The 17,396-nt window shown below is 56.2% G+C and overlaps 1 long non-coding RNA gene across 1 annotated transcript; it reads left to right on the top strand.

Moving 5' to 3' along the window:
• Positions 1-1,197: 1,197 nt before the first annotated feature.
• Positions 1,198-17,125, top strand: LOC111529667. The gene is made up of 4 exons (XR_002727501.2): positions 1,198-1,297; positions 3,896-3,978; positions 12,882-13,443; positions 15,694-17,125. It is a non-coding gene; the product is annotated as an uncharacterized LOC111529667 (long non-coding RNA).
• The last annotated feature ends 271 nt before the right edge of the window (positions 17,126-17,396 follow it).

Genomic DNA, 17,396 nt, shown 5'->3' with positions numbered 1-17,396 from the left:
TAACAATGACTGTGCTTAACAACTCGTTCGCAAAATTCTGAAAATGTGGCCACCAGCACCCATGAGCCAGTACCAGCTGGCTGCAGCCCATCACTGGGCATTGAATGTGGTCCCTGCTGTCTGAGGGAGACAGGTCTACCCAGGGTGGGGCAGTCTGTGGGGGGACAGAGGGATGCATGGGGGCCATGGAGAACCAAAGGAGACACTCTGTGCAGGGGTTCAGGGAAGGCTTCCTGGAGGAGGCAGCATTATAGAGAACAGAGGGAAGGGTAAATGTATCCCAGAAAGAAGTAAGGGGAGAGTGCCAGGCTAGAGAGGGAACTGGGGGAAAGACCAGGAGAAAACAAAGTGTTTGGCATGGTCCAAAAACTAAAAATGTATGGCTCAGTCTGGCTGAGGGGATGGCTGGGTTCCAGCCCAGGTTCTGCTGTTGATGCCTCTGTCACTTGGACCACGTCCACTCCCTTCTCTAGGCTTCTCACCTCTGTCAAATTGGGGCCCTGAACCAGATGGGTTCCAGGCCCACTGGTGGTCTAGACCCCCCAGAAGTCCATGGAGGGGCCTTGTGAGCATGTATATAGCTCATGGAGGAGGTCTGGCCTCCTCCATGACAACTGACACTTCACAACCAGATCTTCCCCTCCCTCTTCCTCTCCCCTTCACCCAGTTCCCCCAGGTGATCCCGGAAACTCCTGGTTTGGCTGCAGAAAGTAACTATAATTACAGGGTTTTTTTTTTTTTTTTTTTTTGAGACAGAGTTGCACTCTTATCGCCCAAGCTGGAGTGCAGTGACTTGATCTTGGCTCACTGCAACCTCCACCTCCTGGATTCAAGCGATTCTCCTGCCTCAGCCTCCTGAGTAGCTGGGATTACAGGGGGATCTGCTGCCATGCCTGGCTAACTTTTGTATTTTTTAGTGAAGACGGGTTTCGCCATGTTGGCCATAATTACAGTCATTTATAGAACACTTTGCTGCCTCTCCTAATTACCAAGCTGTGCAATTCCAATTACGCGTCTAAGGAAACATCTCAGGAACCCCTCCCTGGGGCCAGCCTGTCAACCACAGCCCCCAGGCTGGCCGGAATGGAGTGGGAGTGCCTGTGGCCACTGATGACGTCTCCCTCCTGGCTTCCTTTCATGCCAGACCAGGAAAGAAACCTTGGTTCAAAGGCCTGCTCTGGGGTGGGTGTGGGATGAAGAGAGGCAGGGAAAACCCCTGAAGATGATGAGCTTGAGACAAGGGGAGGGGGAGAGGGACTCCTTCTGGTCATGCAGAAGGCCTCCATCTACACAGCAGGTGAGTCTTAGAATGCCAGGGTGGATCGTGGTTTCACAGCATGAGTTAGAGCTCGTTCCCCAGGAAAGGGGCTGTTTAAGTTTAGAAAGCAATGGTCCTTCCACTAGATACAGGTTTCCTGGACTCCTGTCCATCACCACCACTGAAGATCCCTTAGCAACAGCCCCCACCCTGCAGAGCAGCCATCCAGCCCTGCCTCTGATAACTCCTGTGACTGGGAGTTAGTACCCCAAGCCTCTGTGACCTTTGGATACTCCATTAATGAGAAAGCTCTTCTTCCATCAAGATGTTTCCCTCTGTGCAATTTCTTTTTTGTTGTTTTTTGGGGATTTTGTTGTTGTTGTTGTTTTGTTTTGTTTTGTTTTGTTTTGAAACGGAATCTTACTCTGTTGCCTAGGCTGGAGTGCAGTGGCACGATCTTGGCTCACTGCAGCTTCTGGCTCCTGGGTTCAAGAGATTCTCCCACCTCAGCCTCCTGAGTAGCTGGGACTACAGGTGCGCACCACCACTCATGGCTAATTTTTGTGTTTTTAGTAGAGACAGGGTTTCGCCATGTTGGCCAGGCTGGTCTCGAACTCATGACCTCAGGTGATCCGTCTGCCTCGGCTTCCCAAAATGCTGGGATTACAGGCGTGAACTACCACATCCAGCCTCCTCTGCAATTTGTTTTTTGTTTTCTTTTCTTTTGTTTTGTGTTTTTTTTTTTTTTTTTTTTGAGATGGAGTCTCGCTCTGTTGCCCCTTCTGGAGTGCAGTGGTGCAGTCACGGCTCACTGCAACCTCTGCCTCCCAGGTTCAAGTGATACTCTGCCTCAGCCCCCCGAGTAGCTGGGATTACAGGTGCCTGCCACCACACCTGGCTAATTTTTTTTTTTTTTTTCTTCTGAGACAGAGTCTCACTTCTTCGCCCAGGCTGGAGTGCAATGTCACGATCTTGGCTCACAGCAACCTCCACCTCCCAGGTTCAAGCAATTCTCCTGCCTCGCCTGTCCAGTAGCTGAGATTACAGGTGCCCACCGCCATGACCAACTACTTTTTGTATTTTTTAGTAGAGATGGAGTTTCACCCTGTTGTCCAGGCTGGTGTTGAACTCCTGACTTCAAGTGATCCACCCACCTCAGCCTCCCAAAGTGCTGGGATTACAGGCGTGAGCCACCGCATCCAACCTGTATTTTTAGTAGAGACAGAGTTTCACCATGTTGGCCAGGCTGGTCTTGAACTCCTGACCTAGTGATCCACCCACCTTGGCCTCCCAAGGTGCTGCGATTACAGGCGTGAGTTATCGCGCCCCGCCTCCTCTGCAATTTCTTCCCACAAGTCCCATCTCCAGTCTCTGGGGCTATTGCTCCTTCTGCTCTGGATGTACCAATGGATACTGCCCCGTCTACTGGTCCTCTCCTGGGCAGGTGTCCGGCTCCCCTAAACCTCGCCTGGTTCCTTAGCCCCACCAGTTTCTGAGATAGCCCTGATGTGGAGGCTCCCTGGGACTTCTCACTGTACATACCCACCCCCACCAGGTGCCCACACTCAGTCCTAGGCACAGAGCTGGCACTCCCAAGTGGCTCCACTCCTAAGCCCCAGCTTCCCACCTCCCACAACTCCCAGGCCCACACCTATGCCACACCCAAATCCAACCCTACCAGCTTCCTCTGCCCCTGCTCCTCACCCCAAGCCCATTTCATCCAGTCTTCAGAGCGTCAAACTGCTGCTCCCCCCGCTCCTTCTTCCAAGTGTCTCCAAACCCCACCCTTCTCTTCCCAGACCCGGGGACTTGCCCCACATCAGGCCACCATCCTCTGTCCCCTAGAATTCTGGAAAGGCCCCTCCCTGCTCTCCCCACCTGAACCTGCCCCCTCCCGTGTGTCCTGAGAGCAGCATAGCATAGAGGTTAGAGGCAGGGCTCCAGTGCATTCCGTCCCCTGTTCCTCCACTCACTGACTGTGTGGCCTTAAGCAAGCTGCTCAACCTCTCTGTGCATCATTGTCTTTTTTTTTTTTTTTTTTTTTTTTTTTTTTTTTGTTGTGCCGTTCTCCCTCTCTCTCGGCCGGGCGGGAGTGCAGTGGCCGGATCTCAGCTCACTGCAAGCTCTGCCTCCCGGGTTCCCGCTATTCTCCTGCCTCAGCCTCCGGAGTAGCTGGGACTACAGGCGCCCGCCACCTCGCCCGGCTAGTTTTTTGTATTTTTAGTAGAGACGGGGTTTCACGGTGTTAGCCAGGATGGTCTCGATCTCCTGACCTCGTGATCCACCCGTCTCGGCCTCCCAAAGTGCTGGGATTACAGGCTTGAGCCACCGCGCCCGGCCATCATTGTCTTAATAGTACCTCTCTCCTAGAGTTGCCTGTGAATAGTCTGGTTAGCAAGGAATTCAGAGTGGCCAATAGGGGACAGGAGGGAGGGGATAAAACAAAGCAGAAAGGGGCACAGGAGCCAGGTCCTTAAGTCCTTAAGACCTTTGGTGCTCAACTAAGGCCTGGAAACTTTCTCCTGAGATGAGTGGAGAGCCTTCAGGATAAAGTCTTAAGTCTCTGATCAATGTTGTGCCTATGGAATGTCTTGGTGTCTGTGGTGCCTGTGGAATGTCATGCTTTCTTTCCTGCAGGGACTGAGAGCCCCTCCTGCCCCAGGGGTGCTGAGAGGTCTGTCTCTGGCTCCCCCACCACCCCCGTGTCTCTGCTGGGACCAGTAAGTGTTGGAGCTATGCCTGGCAGAGTTCTTTTGCCAAACTCCAGGCCTCTCTCACCACAGGAGATCAGGACTGGACTCCCAGGGGTCTGACCTGACTTCCAACCCCAGGAGGGTGGGTTGGGGCCAGCAAGGGCTTGTCTAGGTCATCCAGCCTTCCACTGTTGGCCTCAGGGACCATCCAGGCAGCCTGCCCAAGTTACTCTTGGCCCCTCCTCTGACACAGACACCATCTACAAAGCTCTTTCGCAAATATATCATTATCTTGTTTAATCCTCATAACAACTCTGAGAGTTGGGTGTTATTATCCCATTTTACAGTTGACAAACTGGATAAGTATGATCTCTTACCTACTCGTCAGGAGCCCACTCATAGCAGTTCATGCCTGAGTAGGAGGAGGATTGGGGGTGCTCCTCAGCCCATCTCAGCTAGCCAGGCCCGGCACTGAGTGAGGGGCCGAGTGGGAGGGGAGGCGGACTGAGGCAGCGGGAGGGGGGCCCACGGAAGTGGAGGCCAAGTGGGGGCTGCCAACACTGGGACATGCCAAGTACAGAGAGAGGCCAGGAGGGGCTGGGAGGCCTTGAGGGCAGGGAGAGCAGGAATGGGAATGAAGAGGCAGGCTAGGAGCAGGTTCCGAATCTGAGACCTTAGAGGAACCTCCTTGAGTCACCCTACTCTTTGTACAGATCAGGAAATCGAGGCCCACCCAGGCAGGAACAGAAATTCATCTAAAGCCACTTAGCCTGCCAGAGACCAAGCCAGGATCTGTGCCAGAGCACACCCAGGCTGTTCCTGGAGAACCCAGGAACCAGCCCCATGGGGCCAATCAGCTGGCACTGGACTGACCAGCAGGCACGGATGAAACTTCTAGCCTCCGGGCCTCTCTGGGTGGCCAGCAGGGGGCGGTACTGCCCCAGGAGTGACAGTTCCCAGGCTCCCAGCCACCGCCCTCAGGCCCATCCCAAGGTCCCAGGGCAGAACCAGGGCTGGGGACACAGAAGGCATAGGTGGGGGGCAGGTTTCTGGGGTGGGAAGAGCAGCACGCAGAGCTGAGCATGGGACTCCTGAGCACATTCTGATGCCAGGTCCTTCTAACCTGAGCGAGGGAGGAAATAAGCCCTTCCTTTCTCCTTGCACCTCCATCAGTTGAGAGAACATTCTAGAAATGTACTCAGCTCCATCCAAAGTCTGCTCTCTCGAGAGGGGAAGGGGCTGGAGAAGAGACTGTGTCCCAGGCCACAGGCTTCCACAGAAAGTTGTCCTGCAAAGGAAGCTAGACCTAAGGAGGACCTTCTAGAGGCCTCCACCCTGAGTATCCACCCTGGATTCTGGGATTGTCCCTTTCCCAAAATAATGCTCTAGAAGAAGGATGGCCAACTGCGGTGCTATGGGGAGACGGGGGCTAGGTGTCCTTATTGCTATTTCAGGCCCCGCTTAGGTGGGACAAGGGAGAATTTTCCCCAGGACAGCTAAAGAAGAGCAGGGGCATGGGGGAGTGAGGAGGGCCGCAGGGGTCAAGAAGATGAGCCACTCTGACCCCCAGGAGAGATGGCCAGGGTGCAGGGGGCTCCGCATCACCCCCATCAGCCTTGGGACCTTTCCCAGTGGTGAGGGCTTTTATTCCTAACCAAACTTCTGGATCTGGTCCCAGCAGGAACCCCTGCTATAATGAGTGACCCCAAGGCCTCCCTTCAAAATCCCAGGAGTCCAGTTTCTCGGAGCAAAAGTCCCACAGCAGCTGGCAATACAAGATCTAGGAGGCAGGGGATCTTGAAGCTCCAGGTCAGAAAGGCCCCACGCACCTGCCTCTCCCAAGATTTAAAATGCCAGGGGGCTAGGGGTTCCCATCCCATGCTACTAGACTTCATGGTGGTCCTCAGCCCCAAGCCCGCTGTGCCCTGTGCAGCAAGGACAAATGACCTCCAAGGGGCTCCTTTCAGCGCCACTCCCCTTGGTTTCCCATCAATGCCACCATACACTGAAGTTCAGGCACAGTCTACTGGAAAGCCCCTGTCAGGGCCAGTTGTCCTAAATTAACTCTTCAGTCCTCCCAAGCTGATGGTTCCACCGCACAGAGAGCAGACAGGGTGGGCAGGGGTTTGGGGAGTCACAGCAGGCACCCAGGGACAGAGGGGCAAGGAAAATGGATATGGGGGCACACGCAGGGAGTGGGGGCAGCATCCTGGCAGGTCCCAGGCCTGCGCCGCCTGGAGGAGCCAGTGACTCATGGGGCTGACAGAAGAGCTGAAACCAGACAGGAGAGTTCAGGAAGGAGGAAGGAACACCCACCAGGTAACTTGTGTCCTCTGACATGTGCACTTCCTGACCAGCGTTTCTATGAATCAGCGTCTCTAGACACAACCACCTTGATCCCTTCGGCTGCCTCATGCTGACGTCTGAGTCTGGCCCATGCCCATCTAAAGCCCCGCACTCTGGTTCAACCACTATCAGGCCCACATAGCAGCTGCTTCAGATCAAAAATCTCCACTTCAGGGGCTTTTCACCAAGCTGCTGGTAAAGGCAGGACTCCTGGGTCCTGGTGTCCACTGCAGCCACTCTGGCTTCCCCTTAGCCCCTCTGCACCCCCTGCTCACCACCTGGCCAGTGTTCCTGCTCTTTCTTCCACCTAGCATTCCCCTACCACCCCTGCTTTGCCTAGCAAGTACCTACTCATCCTTCAGGTTTCAACCCATGTCACCTCCTCCAGTGAGCCTTCTCTGACCTCTCAGCTAAGTCAAATCCCCCATTACATGTGTTCGTGGCACCATGCACCCCTCTCTGAGCTCTTTGCAGAGTTTAGTTGTGTGGTTAGTGATGAGAGCCTGCCTCCTGTACTAGAGCTGAAGCTCCAGGTGGGCAGGGACCGGGGCCTGGTCTAGTTCGCCCTCCATTGTCTCTGCAGCATGTGGCACATAGTAGTCAGTGCTAGGCACATAGTAGGCCCTCAGTAAACATGCTGTGAATGAGTGGGTTCCCCAGCCAGCTGGTTGTCCCGCGGTTTCCCCCCACCCAACCCCGTCTGGCTCTAGCTCCTCTCTATGACCCTTTTCATCTGTAGTCCTTGGAGCCTCCTAATGGTTGGGCTCTGTGGTAGGGACCAGGCAACCTGCCCCTGGGGCCTCAAGATCAAGGCAAGACTCAAGACTCAATACCCCTCCAACAAGTTACAGGGGTAGCCTCAGTGACATCAATTGCCCTGACCCAGTGACTCAGAGGAAGCCAGTCCTCCAGAGTCCACATCCAGTCCACATCTTCCTTGATGATTTTGCATCCAGCTGCTGTTCCAATCTCAGGACCTATGGCCCTCAGGGACTATACAGCCTCCACCTAGAAATTAGATGCCCAGAGATGGTTAGGGCCCAGCCCAAGGTCACACAGCATAGTTGTCACAGAGCTGCACCAAGAATCCAGGGTGCCAACTGTAGCATAGGGTTCTCCCCGTGCTATAATAAACGTGGCTATTTTTAGGAAGTGAATTAGCAAGTCAAATATGGCTTCTGCTAATAATACCACCTTTCTGCTTTTCAGAGTCTTCATCACCTTATTTGCTCCTGCAACATCAGGGTGGGCTGGGCACTGAAGTAGGTGGTGAGCTCATCTGAAAGGTGTGGTCCAGAGAGAGGAAGTGACTGGTCCTGAAACACAAACAGCCCAGCCTTCCTGCCCGCCCTGCTCAGTGGTACTCCCAGAGAGGGTGCAGTGCCTCAGAGGTCCCCTCCCCAGGGCCTGGCTGGCAGCCTCCCACCTGGGCAGGCTCCTCGGGGCACTCGGACCAGCCTCCCTTGCCTGTTGTCCTCTTGGCCCTCCCACTCCATCCCCCAAGCTGTGGTCAGCCTCCTGCCTTTCCCGGCCCCTGGCAGACCCTGCTCCTGTGCCAGCTCCAGCCCAAACCTGCCTTCTCACAGCCTGTGGGACTCAGGTGGCCTCAAGGCCTGGCATCCAGTTGTAATTCTTCCCCTGCAAATTCCTTAGCACATGCCAGGGGTAGCTCTGAGCAGGAAGGCACGGGCGGCCAGCTCTGCAGCCTGAGCTCCCCTCAACTTGGGACCTCAGTTCCCCATCAAAAGGGACAACAGCCTCATGCCAAGAGGGGCTTGGGTTAGATCCAGCCCCTAGTCCTGCAGCCCCATCTCCTACCCCTTCCCCCTCCCCCACAGAAGCTCCTCAGACATCTGGCAGCTCCAGACAGGGTTGGATGGATGCAAACATGAGGTCAGATCCTCGATTGCTTCCTGAGCCCTTCCCAGAGGAGCAGGGCACTTCCCAACTGGGAAGCAGCTGAGCTGCTCCATAAAGGAAACCAGAGAGGCGGGGAAGAATGGAGACCACTGCTGGGAGAGGATGTGACAGCGCCCCCATTTCTCAGATGGGCAACTGAGCCACAAGCCATAGGCCAGCATGCTGTGGCTGCCACGAGCCCCCACCTCTTGTGAAAGGCTCTACTGAGCCCAGGGGCCTAGCATGAGCCAAGGAGGGGGTCAGGCTAAGGCTAAAGGGACACCCTGGGCCGGCTCCTAGGAGCCTTGACTCCCAGGACAGTGACCCGTAGAGACGGGCCCTTCACTCAGACTCACGCTAGGGAATTCTGCAATCAGGAGGGCTTCTCAGAGAGGGGTGCTGTGGGGGGCTCAAGCACAACAAGGAGGGAGGAAGACATTGAGATGGGCTCAGCAGGTGCAAAGGGCAGAGCAGAGGAGGCACTCAGGGATCCCCCTCAGGTGACCACCCTGGCCTGTCTCCCCTCCCAACGTCGGCTGGCTTGCAGGGGAAGATCTGGGCTCATTGTCCATTGTAAGCTGGTTATGTCCCAGTAGCTCAGGCTCCTGGACCCTGGTGGGCCAGCAGGGAGGGGCTTCGTAGCAGGAGGGAGACAGGCCAGGCCATCCCGATGAGGAGAGAGGAGGAGGGGCCTCCCCAGGGTGGCAGGCACAAGCCTGTCCAGGGGAACTCACAGCTGTACAGGAGGCAGTGGGTGCCTCTCCCTCCATCCGTTATCTGGCAGGATGAGGTGGGCACTCTCCTTGCCCAGGCCCAGACCTGGTCCCCACAACCGGGAGCCTCCCACCCGGCATTGTCCTCCCTGGGGAGCCATGCTGTTTGCGGGACTGCAGCCATGCCTGGCAGGGGACAGTGCTGATGCTGACACAGCAAGAACCAGGCCAGTCATGAACAAAGAAACATGGGAAGGGGCTACGTCTGCAGGAGTCATTCCTGAGGCGGCAGCCAGCACCGTGGACTGTAGGCTGAGGAGGCACAGGATGGCCTCTCCCCGAGTGTTCCAGCCAGCATGTTCCTGATCAAATACTTGGTGGGGCAAAGCTGCTCAAGGCCCTCGGGGCATAGCTCAGTCCAAAAATCCCCATCACCTCTCCCCAGGGCCCAACCCCCTTCTCTCTGGACAGAAAAGGCCTCTGAATCACCTTTCAACCCCGACAGCAGGGTCCACTCACCACCCCCACTTTTTCTGCCATGATACCCCTCAGGGTGGGAGGGGAGACTGGACAGGAACAGGGGAGCCCAGAAGGGCCCATGCTGGGCCCAAAGGCAGACAGCACCCATACAGCAGGGGCTGCAGTGCCCTGAAGGGCTTGTGGCAGGTGTTGTGGGGGAGGCACCCAGTATCAGGGCGGCTGGCCAGGTGTGGGAACCCTGACATTGGGCCTGTCACACAGCATCAGGGAAGGAGCTGCCAGCACCGGTGGGGTGAGGGCTGGGAGCCTCAGGGAAACAGTGGCTTTTCAGCTGAGTGAGCGAGAAACAACGTGGAGTTGGTGCCCCACTTTCCAGACACAAGCAAGGGAGGGCTGCCCACTGCCCGCAGAGCCCCCGATCAGGGCGGGGGGGCTCGGCACCAAGAGATCCACCGAGCCAGACCAGGCAGGGTCAGCACATGGATCGGCGGAGACCAAGGTCCCAGAGAGGTGGGGGACAGGAGGCGCCCCCGCCCCTGCCACATGAGGAAAGTGGGCATGCTGGGCAGAAAGGGAGGGGCTGGTGTCAGAGAGGAGTGCCAGTGTCCAGGGCGAGGAAAGACCAGCACCATAGACTGTGGGTGGGGCAAGGTAAGCAAGTCTAGTGTGGCTCCAGGGTACCTCAGATGCTGAGATGTAAGCAGGATAGGGACATTTGCTGCATAGCCAGGTTCTGGGAGTACCCGGGGACAGCATCACCCTTAGAAGCAAGCAAAAAGGGGCCCTGCCCTGGCCCCTGCATTCTAGAGGATCCCACTCCAGCCTTCCACTGGCCTTGCCCCTCCAACAGGGAAAAAAGGTCCATAAGCCAAGGAAATGTGTCCACCCAAGCCCCACGTCCCCCCTCCAAACACAGAACCCCAGAATTCCCTGCCCACAGGGCCCCAAATCCAACTCCATAGCCTGCATGGGCTTTTCTGCTGGGCCTGCCTTCCTGAGAACCGACCTGCAGCGGGTGTGCACACCCCAAGGCCTCGGGGGTGGCTAAGGGACAGCCGCTGCTATGTATGTGGATGGGCCTGGGAAGGTCACACACTGCCCGAGGGGGAGCCCCGGATGGGAGCTGGGGTTGGCTCAGCCTCTGCCTGCCACACTCCAGTCCTGGATTCTAGGAGCCCAAGAATTCTAAGTGCAAACCTGGTCCTCAGGGTGTTACGAAGGTGTATTTGTCAATGTGGGAGGATAGAGCATATCCTATTTAGAGATTCTTGGCTTGATTTACAACTTTGAAATATCCAGACATACAGTGTGTGTGGACCTCCATTTTTGCTCCTGCCCTGGGCCCAGGCCATGTCAGGGGTGGGATCAGAGGGCAAGCCCTGGCCCCTTCCCCACCCCTCAGGAGACCCCTGCTCTCCAGCCAGTGAGCGCTGCCAAAGCAGGGCTGGGCAGGGGGCCAGTAGCCCGTGGAGCCCAGATGCAACTGTGGACCTAGCCCCAGGGCTGGTGGGATCCAGCAGGCTGGGTCCTTGAGGCTAGGAGCAGGGGAACCCCAAAGAGCAGCTTCTCCCAGGGTTGGGCTTCTGATTGAAGCTGGGAAAGCCAGAGAGGCTGAGGGTGTGGCCCAGGGATGCACAGCCTGGATGGGGCTGCTATGCCCTCCCCTGCAGGTCCCTCCTGCCTCCGAGGCTCACCCGCCTCTGCATCCAGTTCGGGTTGCTTTGATCCCTTTTTTGAGTTCATTCCTGTGGCCAAGCCCTTTCCCCACAGTTTCCCATGTTGGCACTTCAGGAGGATCCTGCCCCTCGTTCCCTACTCAGCCTCAGCCCCTTCCTCCGAGGCTCCAAGCCCCCTCACCCCCCTCACTGCAAATCACCTTTCTTCCGTTGGAGCCAGGATCTTAGCTCAGGGAGTGCCCCCAGCCCCTGGTCTGCAAAGAGAAGTCTGAGGCCCACAGTCCCAGAGCGAGGCTGCGAGGCTGAGCCCACGCTAGGACAGATCTCCTGCCCTACCACCCCTTCAGCTCAGAGGACATCATCCATCTCTTTAAAGCCTCACAGACCCCCCTGGTTCAAATCCCCACTACCACTCACTCTCTGTGATCTCCCACAAGCTGCTCTACATTCTGAGCTTCTTCATTCATGAAATGAAGATAATAAATTTTGCCTTGTAAAGTCATTAGAGGAATTAGATAAAATACATGCATAGGCCAAGCCCCATACCAAGAACACCTTAGGGCTGAGACCTCCTTCTCTGCCTCACTCACTGTGCAGCACCAGGAATTTGAGGCCCAGACAGATGTGTCTCTTGCCCTCCGGGAGCTTCCCTCATGCTGGGAACAGACATCAGCCAGGAATCCGCAGAAGGCTCCCAGAGAAGAGTGTCCAGGAGGGAGATGAGGGCCGGGTGAGGGGTTGAGAAGGTTGGGCAGGGAGAGCCTGAGAATATGCCCTGAGGACCTAAGGGAGCCGGTTGTGCAGCATGTGGGAGAAGAATGTTCTAGAGAGGGAGAACTCAGGACGGTGTCTTGCAGGTTCTCAGAAACGCCTGGCGCTTATCTGAGCACACACTCCCTGATCCTGTTACCACACCACAGTGGGGCCTCTGTGTGGGGCTGATAAGGCCAGAAAATATCTCAAGACTCAAGATATTTTCTTTCCTCTTCTGTGAATGACCTGAGATAGGCTGTGCAGGGACACTTGGTTCATGGCCTGCCTCACAGGCCCAGATCGGCCCCCGCCTCCCCCTACAACCCCACCCCGTCACCAGGGCACCACGGAGCACTCACTGTTGGGCGTCCTACTGGGGACTCAGGATTGTCCCTTGAGGGGGGCTGCTGGTCAGTGCTGGGGGCCCATGCGTGACGGGGCTGAGCTGGCTCCCCTGTCGTGACACAAAGAGGCCTGCTCTCTGCTCGTCCCAGCCCCCTGCAAATGCCCAGCCAGGAATGCCCTACATGTCTCTCTGCCTGCTCGAGTGCACAGCGTACAGGCTCTGGGCTCAGAGATGAGGACTGGAAGCCAGCTATGTCACCTTTGTTCCCTCACCTAGAAAATGGGGGCACTGACAGTAACATCGTCCTCAGAGGGTTCCTGTAAAGGAGTGGGGGAGATGGTGCTAGAGCCTCGCTCAGCCAAAGTGCTCAGTAAAGGCCAGGCAAGGTGGCTCACGCCTGTAATCCCAGCACTTTAGTAGGCCAAGGCAGGCAGATTGCTTGAGGTCAGGAGTTCAAGACCAGCCTGGCCAACATGGTGAAACCCCCATCTCTACTAAAAATACAAAAAATTAGCTGGATGTGGTGGCGGGTGCCTGTAATCCCAGCTACTCAGGAGGCTGAGGCAGGAAAACCGCTTGAACCCGGGAGGTGGAGTTTGCAGTGAGCTGAGATCGTGCCATTGCACTCCAGCCTGGGCGACAGAGTGAGACTCCACCTCAAAAAAGATAATAATAATAATAAAAACTGCTCAGTAAGTGCTACTTCCTTTCTTACAGGACCTGTGCCTCCTGGGATGACCCCCACCATCCACCCCTAGGCACCAGGACTGAGTCAGTTCTGAAAAGAAATGGGGAATGAAGCTTTGGGACTTGGTTCCTGCCTTCAGGGAGTCAGTGGTCCAGCTGGTGGGATTAGGGTTCATGTCCCTTCCTGGGCCTCCAGGAGGCCATGACCTTTGAAGCAAGAATGAGGAAGCCCACGGTGGTAGCGTGGGGCCCTGCATGAAGTGCCTGTGACGGGAGATGGAAGAACTCTGTGGTATGTCCGTGAGAGTGACAGGAACGTCAAGCATTCAAGAAACCAAACTGGCACCCAAGATAGATGGAGAGATCAGGAACTGACCAGGTCACTGAGGCTTCTTGGCAGCCACATGCAGGAGGCGGATAACACCATGGCCAGGCCCCCCGTGCTCCATACCGTGTCTGTGACCTCCACAGACTCACTCCACACTGTGACTTTGGGTAGGTCACAGTACCTGCACGGCCTCAGCTTCCCCACCTGTCAGATGGGGAGAATAACAGCACCCTCCCCACGAAGCCATCATGAGTACCACCCCAGGTAAATCGTGGCCTGCTCTTGTGTGTGCAGGGATGTCAACAAAAACGAGTTCCTCTTCCCTGAAGTGATGAAAGGGACTTTTAGAAAAGAGGAAGTGGGTGGATTCTAAGGAAACCTTAGTTCCACCCCCAGGCAAGTGGCTCTGATGATTCAGTAGGTGACTTCCAGGTGTGCCCAGGAGGCGCAAGCTAACAAAGTCAGGTCCTCTCACCTGAATTTTCATCCAGCCCAACCCTGCCTCTGGACACCTGTCCCCTCTTGGGACCTCGAGGCCAGGCCTGGAGAGGATGTGAGCACCTGGAGGCCCTCCCAAACCCAAGCAGGAGGTAGACACAGGGACAGCAGGCATCTTCCATCAGGCGGAGCTCAGCCAAGATTCCAGCAGCACCCAAGGGCTGCTGAGCGACTCGCAGATGCCCATGCCTGGCAGGCTGGTCTCCATGGTCAGACCCCAGCCTCTCTCCCCTGAGCCCCTCTCGTCCTGCTCCCCAAAGCCCCACAGGTTTCCCTGCCTCCATGGCTTTGCCAAGGCCACCCACTTGCCCCCATGCACTCCTGCTTCCACCTCCGTGCCTGCAGGCCTGCCCTGCCTGGCGGCCTTCCCCTGTGTTCTATGGGTTTCTCACCACATGGTCGCATCAGTTATCTGTCAAAGCAGCTGACACTCCCTCCTCTCCTGCCTCTGCCCCTTTCTGTCTCTGCCTGTGTCCCCCTCCCATCACCACCTTAGCCTGTCTCCCCTCCTTCCTCAGTACTCAGGAGCCAGCAAGGCTGTGGGGCATCTGCTGACATTCTGCCTTGTCTCCCTGGCTTCTCAGCCTCCCCCTACTGCCTACTGCTGCCTCTGGGCATCAAACCAGCTGCTTGAGTCTTTCCCATCCCACAGGACCCCTCTCTCAATAGCCCCGCACCCCACACCTCCAGCCTCTGCCCTCAGCTCTGGAAAGCACAGTCTCCACCCACTGCCTCCATGAACCCCCTCCTCCTCATCCCCTTAACTCCTGGGATCTAACCCCTGCCCTAACACCCCACCGAGGCCACTGACCACCTCTCTGCTGTTATGTCTGGGGCACTTCGCTGCCACCCCTGCCTCCACTCCTCAACGCCATTCCAAAGCACAGATCCTTCTTTCTCTTCTTAAAACATGTGCCCGCCCTCCTGGGTCCTGAGACGCCCACCCAGATTTCCTCCCACCTCCCTGCCCACTCCATCACTGGCCCCTTCAAGGTTCCACTTCCTTCTCCTGGGGCCACCCTCAAAGAAGCCCCACCCGGGAGTCTGTCCTTGGCCTTTCTCCCCTCCGTCGCCTCCGCCGGGGAGACAGACCTCTCCCACCCCTAGCTTTCCCTTCCTCCTGCATCCTCAAGCCCCCACCCTCTGGCTCCTCTCTTGAGGTCCAGACCAGATAATCTACGTAACTGCTGGACACCACCTCCAGGATGTCCCTCGTGATGCCCTCCCTTCTCTCTCCCTTGTCCTCCGCCCAGATGCTGAAAGGGGCACCAGCATTCACCCCTCCTGATTTCATCCAGTCTCAAGGCATTAGATGCTGTCTATACTGTCCACACCCAAACAGACGCCTGGCTGTCCTCCCTCCCCCGTCCAGGCCTCTCCTCAGCCGCCCACACGACACTCCACTTGGATGTCTAACAAACATCTCAGCCGTTCCAGCTCCCGCTCCCCACAGCACCCCAACCCACTTCCCCCACCACCACACTCTCCCCACCCCCAGCTGGCAGCTTTCTCCTTCCTGATGCTCAGACCAAAAGCCTTGGAGGCATCCCAGACCCGTCTCCCTCTCCTGTCCACTGGCAAACTCTGCTGCTGTAATCTCAAAGGAAACCCAGAGTCTGACCACCACCCCCACCCTGGGCCAGGCCCCCATCATTTCTCATCTGGATCATTGCAGAAGCCTCCTAATTGGTCTCCCTGCTCCCACCTTTTCACTCCTGCCCCCAGGTGTTCCCAGCACAGTCGCCAGAGCCTTCCTGTTCAGATATGTCACTGGATCCCACCTCTTTGGTTGACGCTTCCCGATGGCTCCTGTGTCGCTCTCAGGAAAAGCCAGGGAATGATTGGGCACCCTGGCCTCTTTGCCCGCATCCCCTGCTTTCCTCCCTGCACCCTCCTCTCTCTGACTGCACTGCAGAGGCCTCCCCTGGGGTATCAGTTGAGGCAGGCTGGGATGTGCCACGGTGACCACCTGCAGTCACTGGGCCTTAAAACAGAGAGGGGCGTTTCTCCTTCCAGTTTCATGTGCATGAGGGTCAGCAGGGAGGGCTACGCTGCATTGTCCTCGCTCGTGACCATGCCAGGGACATCTGGAGCATCACATGCTTCCAGGCAGGGTGAAGGGAACATGGAGTCACTTGCTGGCTCCTCCATACTTCAAAGTGGCACGCATCTCTTCACTCACTGGCCAGAGCAGATTACACAGCTGGGCCTAACCCCAAATGGAAGAAGCGTAGCCCTTCCCTCTGCCAAGAAGAAGAGACAGGCACTGATGGACAGGGGTGACCCTCCCCACTGCTGTTCCTCGAATACGCCAGACATGCCCCCACCCCGGGCCTTTGTCCTGGCTGTTCCCTCTGCCTGGAGTGTCCTTCCCCAAACACCTTCACAGCTCGCCTCTCACCTTCTTTCCGTCTTTGTTCAAATGTCACCTTCTTGATGACGCTTCTCCTGACCACCTCACTTAAAACTGCAGATGTCTCCTGGACACGGGCTGCCAATCCCCCTTACCTTTACTTTAGCTTTCCATGGTTCTAACAGATTACCTAATTACATATTTCTTATGTCTATTACTATTGTCTGTCTCCATTAGCTAGAAGGAAAGCCCCTTGAGGGCAGGGCATGTGTTGGTTTTGGTGACTGATGTAAGCCCAGCTCCCAGGACAGTACCTGGCACCCAGTAGGCACTCCATACTTTTGCTACATGAATGAATAAATGGATTAGGGGCCCCACTCACCACCAGGTCTTGTGCCCACATCCTTCAAAGCTTTTCAGTCTACACTTGAGACCCCATCCCAAACTTGCTGCCTTCCCTGGGCCTCACTGTTTCTCATCTGGGTCCCCATCTCATAAAGCCCCTGACTGTCCCTGGCCTCCAGCCATCCCCTTCCAGTCCAACACCGTTGTGAAAGGCAGGATAGCAAGGTGATTCCAGCGTGGGCTCAGGGTCTTTTCTCTGGCTCTGCTGTTTACCAGCGGTATGACTCTGGACTGGTTCCTTAGCCTTCCCGTGCTCCAGTTCCACATGTTGTGGTAATAGCACTTCTCTCATAGAGGTTGGAGTGCTGAGAAGTTTAAATGAGACGGTGCATGCAAAGCACATTATAAATGTGGATTATTGCTTTACAATTGCCAGATCTTGTTACCAGACAAAGTAGATCTGAATCTGCTGAAAACTGTCCCTTGGCTCCTGGTAGTTTTCAGTTTCTTCTCTGCACCCAGGGGCCCTCCCAAGCTGGTCTCCTTCTCACTTGCCTGGTCTGTCCCTTCTTGCTCCCAGTCCCACCAAACTCCCCAGGGCCTCCCGAGCCCATCATGCTGCCTCCTGTCCCAGCCTGGGCATTGGGCACTTTCTCTACTCTTCACTGACTTATACTTGCTTTCTTACTTAACAGAAATCCCAGAGCTTTTTTGCACATTCATATACAGAAAACTTTCAGATTCTTTTTTCGAGACAGGGTCTCGCTCTGTTGCCCAGGCTGGAGTGCAGTGGTGTAATCTCAGCTCACCGCAACCTCTGCCTCCTGGGTTCAAGCAATTCTCGTGCCTCAGCCTCCCGAGTAGCTGGTGCACACCACACCTAGGTAATTTTTGCATTTTTAGTAGAGACAGGGTTTTGCCATGTTGGCCAGGCTGGTCTTCAACTCCTGACCTCAAGTGATCTGCCCATCTCAGCCTCCCAAAGTGCTGGGATTATAGGCGTGGGCCACCACACCCAGTC

The sequence above is a fragment of the Piliocolobus tephrosceles genome, chromosome 6 (genome assembly GCF_002776525.5).
Source record: "Piliocolobus tephrosceles isolate RC106 chromosome 6, ASM277652v3, whole genome shotgun sequence".
NCBI lineage: Eukaryota > Metazoa > Chordata > Mammalia > Primates > Cercopithecidae > Piliocolobus > Piliocolobus tephrosceles.
The sequence above is the reverse complement of the archived record's forward strand: the minus strand, read 5'-3'. Positions and strand labels throughout refer to the sequence as shown.